Source organism: Bombyx mori, chromosome 12 (assembly GCF_030269925.1).
Source record: "Bombyx mori chromosome 12, ASM3026992v2".
In the NCBI taxonomy this organism is placed as follows: domain Eukaryota; kingdom Metazoa; phylum Arthropoda; class Insecta; order Lepidoptera; family Bombycidae; genus Bombyx; species Bombyx mori.
The window spans coordinates 12,896,365-12,906,555 of record NC_085118.1 but is presented as its reverse complement, the minus strand read 5'-3'; positions in this window follow the sequence as shown (position 1 = coordinate 12,906,555).

Below are 10,191 nucleotides of genomic sequence, written 5' to 3'. Positions count from 1 at the left end.
ATAATAGTGTATAAGTATATTAGTATGTATTGTATGTAAGTATGTATATTGGTATATATTATATGTAAACGGTATATATCTGTTTATTATATGTATATATTTTCTATAATAATGTATTGACTACGGTACACCGCAACATACCTGCTATATTTTTATATTTTACAGAATTTCTGTAAATTAAACGGTTGTCTGGAGAAGATCGCTTTTAGTGATAAGACCGCCTATTGTACAAATGTATGTGCTTTTTGACTGTTTATTTGAATGTAAATTGTGTTGGTGTGCAATAAAGCGTATTCTCTCTCTCTCTCTCTATAATGTATTATATTTAAGTTTTAATGATTTTTTTTTACTCACTTATATGAATTACTACCTATTAAGAACTGTGTATTTTTTTAGTATAACTGAGATATTGCTTCTTATCATATCCCCACAGTTCCATGAATATTAAAACAAGAAATCTAGAAACGCGTAACTTTGAATAATCCGAATACAGAACGAGGACGTTTGGTTCCGAGGAACTCGTAATTTCTCATTTGACTATCGTTTCTTTAGTATATTAACTGAGTATCATTCAAAGGTATAAATAGGATTAAGGGAAAATCAAATTAAGCGACATAATTAAATGTGTTACTAAAAAATCGGTTGTCTGTAAAGTCGGTTTACTGACGATAGTTGAACGTGACAACGTCATATGAAAATACTGATGGCATGGTTTTATTTTTCAATTATCGCAATTATCGTTGCTATAAACAATTGACACCACATTCACTTTTCACTGAACTTCATACTTGACGAAAACATGTAAATGTATTATTGTATAGCAGCTGTCCACGCGGATGCATCGCTCACTCAAGTAGGAGAGAGACAGATGTCGAACGCTGCCGAACCGGAGGCCGATTGTGCTTCTTTGTCGCTCGTTGCGCGCTCTCCCTTGCAATTCAAGCCTTAAATGGAACGCCTCAGAGCGAGATAACGCCGCATGAGTCATGTTTTTTCGTGCGTGCAGCCGGCTCCATCGAATTATAAGACGTTGTCACGTCAAAACATTTCGAATTCTTATCTCTATTATACGTTAGACCATCATTGGTTTGACCTGAACGTATGAGTGTTATGGAATCTTCCAATTAAATCTGAACCAAGTAATTCTTAGTATCCTACGTAAATACGGATTTCGGTCCGTTCATCTTTTCTAGTTTAATCTGCTTTGGAATTTGTTTTTTTTTGATATCAGGTCGATCACCGATCTTAGTATTCAAACTTCGGCAGCTTTCCTAAATGAAATGGGTGAGAACCTAAGTAGACTTAATGTGTTGATATTTTATGTGCACCGTATGTACTATGATTATTTTTGTTGTCTAATAAATATATGAATCAAATCAAATCAAATCATTTTTTTTTTATTCAACATAAATGAATGTACATACATACTTGTTGAACGTCAAAAAGAACTAACGCCAATTCACAAAAACTAGCCTCCGTCCTGAGAAGAACTGGCAAGAAACTTAGCGGGCAAGATTTTTTTGTTTTTTAATTATTAGAGTATTTTTATTTAAATATTAGTTTTTTTTTTAAATTCATTTTTAGAAGGAGTATTACAAGTATAACGTAACAATTATTGCAATATTGAAATGCCCGGAGCGAGCAACTTATTGCCTTCTTTATGACATATGACATAACGTAAATTGTATATTAGTTTTAATATTATTTATTTATGTACCAACACTCTGATGACAAAAATGGAAGATCAACAACGAAGCGTTTAAGTGGCTCGACTGTGCCTTTCGCTTTACTGATGTACTTGTGCTCCAGTGAACACTTACCATCAGGTGAATTGTGTGCTCGTTGACCTGAAAAAAGAACAGCTACTATATCAGAGCTACACAGAAGTTTCACTTCGATTTCTTTAATAATACAATTCTTCTTGTTTTTTAAATAACCAATCATTAAAAATATCTGAGTCGAATGAAAAACTTATAAATCACCTAAATATCAATGTATTTTTGACCTAAAATAACAACAAACATAGCGAAGGCGTAGTAGGTAAGAATTATGTGCCCATCACATAAAAACTCGTTTTGATTATCTGCCCTGACGCGTCCCACGTCACGCCACGTCGCCCCCTGTATTAGGCGAGCTAAGGATAGGGTTACAAGAGCCTGGAAATACTGCGTTACAGATCCAGCTATATGATATTGACTATTGGGATTTTTATCCTTCTTTCAGCGGGTTTTTCCTTTGTCAGCGGACCGGGTCATGCTTCTAGCGAATTTAGAGATAATCTAATGTAAATATTATCGTGCTAATATTATCAACAATTATGTACAATATGAGACAATTCACACGTTGTCAACATGTGTTTCCAAGCTAAGATTTTATATGTGTGTACATAATAATATGTATGATATAATTACTAGCATAGGAACCGGAAACTGTTAAATATCAGTATAATTATATTATTATATCGAGAGGTGAAAGGCAATTTAGTTTAAGCGACATTTCACTTAATACGCGACGTTCATTTTTGTAATTAAAGATGCGTTTTATCTGGTATTAGCATCAATAGTTAGATGTTTTTAATTGAGCTTCAAGTAAGTTTACCCCATTCGTATAGCTGAAGAAGTTTTTTGTTACGACATTTTTTCCAAAGTTTTTAAACCTTAAATGACTTTCCTGTAAAGTTGCAAAAATGTCGCTTTGAGCTTCAATTAAGTTTACCCTATTCGTATAGCTAAAGTAGTTTTTGTTACGATATTTTTTTCAAATTTTGAAAATTTATATGGCTTTCCTGTAGAGTTGCAAAAATGTCGCTAAAACCGAATAGCCTTTTACCCCTCGATATAAAATACTCGGACAAAGAGCAAGCGAATCTGTTCGTCTCACAAATGATTTCTCGAAATGAGAATTTACTCACTACCTTTGGCTCAGCACTCAGGGACGCTAATTACTCCGCCATTGACTTAATCAATATGCCGTGGTTAATGAACAGTGACTTATAATAATAACTACTAACAGCATCCTGAAAGCATTAGCAGACCGTTATGACTGTCGGTACTTGAACCATTGTACCATGGTTCACTTGCGGACTAAATAATAATAATAATAATGGTTGGTTCGAAGTAAGTATTCAACTGATAATTATTTTTAATAAATGTATCTTTTTTATTTGATTGGTTTTGTTAATTTTAAGTAGGTTGTATATGTACACATATGGACTTCTTATTTTCTGAAATAAAATAAATTATTCATCATTCATTCATTCATTCATTAATTCATTCATTCAATCATTCAACCATTCAATCATTCAATCATTCAATCATTCAATCATTCAGTCATTCAATCATTCAATCATTTATTCATTCAATTATTCAATCATTCAATCATTCAATCATTCAATCATTCGATCATTCAATGATTCAATGATTTAATCATTCAATCATTTAATCATTCAATCATTCAATCATTCAATCATTCATTCATTCATTCATTCATTCATTCATTCATTCGATCAATATACAAACATAATAACGTAAATTTAAATGTTTATTGTCTGTTTCTATAGAACTCAAGGTATCATATTTTTACCTCAACTATTGCTAAATGTATAATTTTCTAATAATTACAATCGCAAATTGAATTCTTACTTCAATTCGAAGTCACGAAATACGACCGACATGCCCAAAAGCAGTGTCACTTGATATTTCGATCCCTTCAATTTCGTGATGGAAAACATCTCTTGTTGTATTCGGACGTCGAAAACAATCTAGAGTCGTTCGGTTAGATATTTTCTGATTTGAGAATCTCAAATGTCTTATTAAAGCGGTCTTCAAACACCTACGAGTGATTGTGTTACTGCAGAAACAGGTACAGGACCACTATTGTGTCCATTCTCATCATTTTTCTTTTTTTATTGCTTAGATGTGTCGACGATAGACATTTACAACGCAAATGCGCCACCCACCTTGAGACATAAGTTCTAAGATCTCAGTACAGTTACAATGGCTGCCTTACCCTTCAAATCGAAACGCATTACTGCTTCACGGCAGAAATAGGCAGGGTGGTGGTACCTACCCGCGCGGACTCACAAAAGGTCCTACCACCGGTAATTATGCAAATTATAATTTTGCGGGTTTAATTTTTATTACACGATGTTATTCCTTCATCGTGGCAGTCAATCGTGAACATTTGTTAAGTACGTATTTCATTAGAAAAATTGGTACCCGCTTGCGGGATCCGAACACCGGTGCATCGCTCAACACGAATGCACCGGACGTGCGATGAATTCAGTGCGCCAACATGCTAAATATTAATGTTTTTTTTTTGTTCGTTGTCTTCTATACTAATACTATAGAGAGGAAAGTTTTGTTTGTTTGTTTGTATTGAACGGGCTCCGAAACTACAGAACCGGTTTGAAAAATTATTTCACGGTTTGGAAGCTACACTATTCCCAAGTGACATAGGCTATAATCTTTTTTGAAAAAAAATAGGGATCCTTACTAAAATTTCAATAATGTCTCCCAAGGTGTAAAAAAATTACCTAAAATATTCGTTACATAGCATGCCCTGCGAATACTATTGATAATAGAATAAAATAATGTACTACGACTTTGACTACTGAGAAATATTGAGAATTATTGAGAAATAATTGTAAATCATCTTTTATAGTATGAGGTAGCGCTCTCTGTGAATTGATATTTTAACTTCACGTATAATGTGTTCTATCTCGTTCTCTCGCCGGCTGAATCCTATACATTTATGTCTCTATGGACTTATTTTTTCGTTTCGTTTCATTTCGTTTCATCGAGTTTGAAATCACAACGATTTTAAAGAAGTTTTACTTCAAAAATAAAACAACGTCAAATATCGTTGAAATTGTTGGTAAAGACCCGAACGGAGCCGGAGCGGGCTGCTAGTCTATGATAAAATTATCTGATTACAACCTACCAAGCCGCTCCGCCTTATCAACATCAGCTAGGCCTAACGTCAGTACAAACAAGTGGAGTTTGAGCTCAGGTGCGCTTCGGAATTAGACGAGTGGGCGGAACGCCTCCGAATTATGACGCTGCCTTGATTTACCGCCTGTCTCTCGCGTTCCGATTCCACACAAACATGTCATTTCTACACAAAAGAATGATAACTCTTTTTTTCATTTATTTAATCTATGGATTTTTTTTTTAAATATAGACTCATTCTTTTTATGGTATGGACATGTGATGCGTAGAGAGAAGATGCATGTGACTAGGAGATGTATGGAATGAAGTCGACCGAAGGAGATATGGATGGAGTGTGTGAATGACGATATGAGAGAGAGAGGAGTGGGTGTTGAGATGACGGCTGATAGAAGAGAATAAAATAGAAAAAATCGCTGTGCCGACTGTAAGGGTAAGGGTAAGGGGAGAAATAGAAGAAAAAGACACTATTTCATTGATCTGCTCATCGATCATTTAAAGCTCCGGGAAACTTTTAAGGGTTGACGCTTCCAAAGAATTGTGCAATCGATATAATAACATATAACTTGAAACAAATCGCACACGGTCATCCGGACCCAACATAGAATTCCCCATACCAGAGACTGTTAGATATACTTCTATACATTCCAATTTATAGATATATAGATAATAAACACCCAGACAAAGGGCAAACAAACCTGTTTATCGCACAATGTGGGAATCGAACCCACCACCCCGGCGCAACATTCAGGAGCGCTTAACTACTGCGCGACCGAGTCAGTCAGATATGAGTGATCATTACATCAATTGAATATAACGGCAATCAATTTTAAACGTAGTTAAATTAATTTTTGACTCGCTTTGTTTCGGCTGCAGCACGTTACTTAAAATTCAATTGTAATATCGTCGCTGTCAAACCAAAATCTGCTATGTGCAAAAACTTTATTTTGAATTAACGAGTAAGAATTAAATATTTTCGTATAAAATTTTATATGAAGGTGAATTTTTAAGAACTATATCAAATGAAAGCTATAGATAAATATTAAAGCTATAGACACATAACAGTTTTTTTTATACGGTAGATAGGGCTTTTCGGCGCGCATCGCGGTACCGTAAGTTTCGTGTAGTCGGTGTGGTGGAGCTCGATGGGGTTTAGTCGGTAGTCGTTCTGCGGGGCAAGTGCTTCGCGCGCCTTTTTCAAGGCGTAGTCTCCTGTGAGAAATTGGGGGAGGTGAAGGACGTCGGCCCTTCTCTTCTCCCCTTCTTCCTCTCAGGAGGCGCCGGAGTCCGACATAACCCGGTTCGTTACCCCCCTCGACCGGGTATCCGTAAATGGTATCCCAACCTTAAAAAAAAAAAAAAAAAGATAGGGCTGTGAAGTCTACGAAAAGGTCAAAAAGTAAAAATCTCCAAAAGTGCACATAGCAGGTTTTGGTTTGACAACGACGATACGCTGGAAATTTTCAATGCAATAAATTTAATTGAAGTACATGAATAATAAGTCTAGGAGGGCTTACGTGAGGCCGGAGGACGATCGTAGATGATTTCTACGAACAAGACATGATGCGCCGACCCCACATAATACTAGATAAGGGCAAGAAGAATAGGAAATGTAATTGAAGTCTTAATTAACAATAACGACTCTCCTATCTTACCAATTAGAACGCATAAATACTCCGAGACAGAATTAGACAGAACCGATTTATGTACAAATATGTGGTCCCAGGTATTCCGTGAACATAAAACCCATAATGTTTCGCTCAAAACATATTCCTTCGTAGAAGAAACATAAACTGTTACAAATTCGTCAAACTAAAACATGTTTGAAAACGTTTGGAACACAATTGAGAACTTTCGAAATCGTGTCGTGTTTAGTAAGTAATAAGTTTGGAAACGCTTACCGGAGTACATTAATAGTAACACGGGTATGACGTGGCAGAAATAGGAAAATGGGCAACTTTCCTATTTCTTCAATGAAGCAACTATGCATTCCTGGTTTGCAGAACGGGACAGAATGGCATTGCTCCAATGTTAGTGAAGCTCCAATCCTGTTTCTCAAACAAATATCATAAATGAAATAGTTAATTCAATCAAAAATAAAATAACTAGGAAAAACCAAAATAAACGGGAATAACCAGCTCGAAATGAATATTATGAAGAATGACATCATAACAAATTATGTTTTTTTTTTTCGTTTGAAATACTAATCTTAATATTTTACTCAGCTAACTATTTTATCTCAACCCTAATTATTTTCTATTACAGATTCCCATGTTTCAAATACTTTATTGTCTTGGTTTTACACGAATGACTATAGCAACTTTTGATATTTTTTTTAATATTACTCTGACTACTGTCTATTATTTTACTGGTGGTAGGACCTTTTGTGAGTCCGCGCGGGTAGATACCACCACCGTGCCTATTTCTGCCGTGAAGCAGTAATGCGTTTCGGTTTGAAGGGTGCGGCAGCCGTTGTAACTATACTTGAGACCTTAGAACTTATATCTCAAGGTGCACCATATTGGAACGAAGTTCCTTATCGCACGTTGTGAAAGGGGACTAGACGGAAAAAAATCTTACGAAAAGTTATCACGACACTTTTTAGATCCGTCATTCTGACCAATCAACGTGTAGGCGCTTATCGCGTGACATTGCTCGTAAAAAAAATTTTTCGCCATATTTCCGATGTTCACTTTTCCATCCAACTACGTACGTACATACGATATATCAAAATTAATAACACGGAACAAATTGAAAATACATCGACGAACTGAAGGCGCGTTAACATAAATGCTTTTCGACAGTTTGAAAACAAATCCGATATTGTTTTCAGTTTGTATTGAACCATGTTATTTAATTGATAGTATAAATTATAATGTTTGAACTTCAACGGTAGCTGTGTTGATTTAATTGTGTAGTGACTAACTATGTTGAGACAGTGACAGATAGTGTTGGGACAGAAAAACGACTGACCAGTTTCAATAGTTACTTAAAACTTGGAAGTGGAAGGAGATTTTGTAAGTCGTCTTGGCCTAAACGATAAGACGTCCGGTGCATTCGTGTTGAAGCGATGCACCGGTGTTCGAATCCCGCAGGCGGGTACCAATTTTTCTTATGGAATACGTACTCAACAAATGTTCACGATTGACTTCCACGGTGAAGGAATAACATCGTGTAATAAAAGTCAAACCCGCAAAATTATAATTTGCGTAATTACTGGTGGTAGGACCTCTTGTGAGTCCGCGCGGGTAGGTACCACCACCCTGCCTATTTCTGCCGTGAAGCAGTAAATGCGTTTCGGTTTGAGGGGTGGGGCAGCCGCTGTGATTATACTTGAGACCTTAGAACTTATATATCAAGGTGAGTGGCGCTTTACGTTATAGATTTCTATGGGCTCCAGTAATCACTTAACACCAGATGGGCTGGGAGCACGTCCATCCTATAAGCTATAAAAAAAAAAAAAAAAAAAGTTCGAAAAACTATTCCACGTCCAACTGATTAAGTTTACTCTTGTGTACCGAAGATTTGTATGCTAGACCTCAAATTATTATTAAGTAAACGACGTTATTCACGCCGTGGTATCCTGTTATGAATCTGAATTATGAACTATCTATCTAAAACAATAAAAACATGTGTACGTCACTCGTGGTAGAAGTGAAACCTTCAAAAATATTCTATCTCTTTCTTTCATAAGTCTAAGTTCCGTGGGTAAATAATGTTGTCTGCTTTTAGAGTTAGGTATGCAGTTTCATCGAGTTTCGAATAACAATGGTATCACTATCACAATAATGCTAAACCATTTTTCGCTACACAACAGCGTGATTAAAAGGTAAGGTAAAGTAAACACTAAAATGATCATTTTGAAATAAAATGGTTGTGACTGTTATTATTATAAATCACTTTATATCGTACTGAATAAAATTTCAAATAGTCAACCCCACGGAATTGAATTATATATATATCACAGTATTAATAAACACATTTCGACATCACTTCCACTTGTCAAAATTGGGCTTCCCGTCACATAGATTGACATTTACATGAAAAAGGCATTGTACAATAAACGGGGTGTCTGGTACCACTTTAAGCGTGACCTATTCCAAAATCCGGGTTCAAATTGAAACAATGAAATGCTCAAACTCCACTTAACTACCACTTAAATATTAAATAAAAGCACTCTTTTTAACATGCCTTCATCACTTCTTTTTTTTCCTACCTATTCTTGTAACCTTGAGGGGTTATTCGAGATTCACCGAGCTAGTAGGTGAGTTCACGGGGCTCAAACCGGGAGTGTTGCTAACAACCCTAGCGAGAGCAGTGCTACCTAGAATCTACCGGATAAGAAACGCGACCTATTGAGAATATGCGGCGAGAAACTCAGTGGGCTGTGTCTATGGTTTAATTTACTCGTCGAGCCCTTTGTCGCAAGCGACGGGTTCGGCGAGGATGGTGACTGAAGCTTGAGGTACCTAAAAGTACCGTTAATGGATCGGGAGGATCCGAACTGATGTGCTCAGGGCGACGTCGACTGTTTACCATTCGATCCACCGGAACGGGTATGGGTCACTTCAAGCTACTTGTACTATATCTAATATATAAAATTCTCGTGTCACAATGTTCGTTCCCATACTCCTCCGAAACCGCTTGCCCGATTCTCATGAATTTTTTTATGCATATTCAGTAAGCCTGAGAATCGGCTACTATCTATTTTTCATACCCCTAAGTGATTAGGGTTGTCCACCCCTAACATTTTTTTTTTTTATTTGGACATTTTTTTTTGTTATAATGATGTATTATGTGGTTGAATGAGGTTTTGTTATTTTTATTATATATTCCCTCAACGTTCACAGCGCTACATGCCTCTTTCACTCATTTACCACACCCTTACACACTTACAATAAGTTAGTTTTTTTTTCTACACTAGAAATTCCCTAGAAATCTTATATGGCAAAACAATGTTTGCCGGGTCAGCTAGTACTTATATATTACCTAAAAGTATAATAATAAAATTTGAATGTTACGTAATCTTTGAACGCTATTTTTATGTCCGATTAACTTTTAAATTTCCATACGCTTCAAGGAACGATAGCAATGCAATAATGTTATATGTCCGGTATCATCATCATCATCATCATCTCAGCCTGTCTACTGTCCACTGCTAAACACAGGCCTCTCCAACTGATGCCCAGTGCGGCCGGTCCGGACCCAGCAATTTTCACCAGGTAGTCGGTCCATCTGGTAGGTG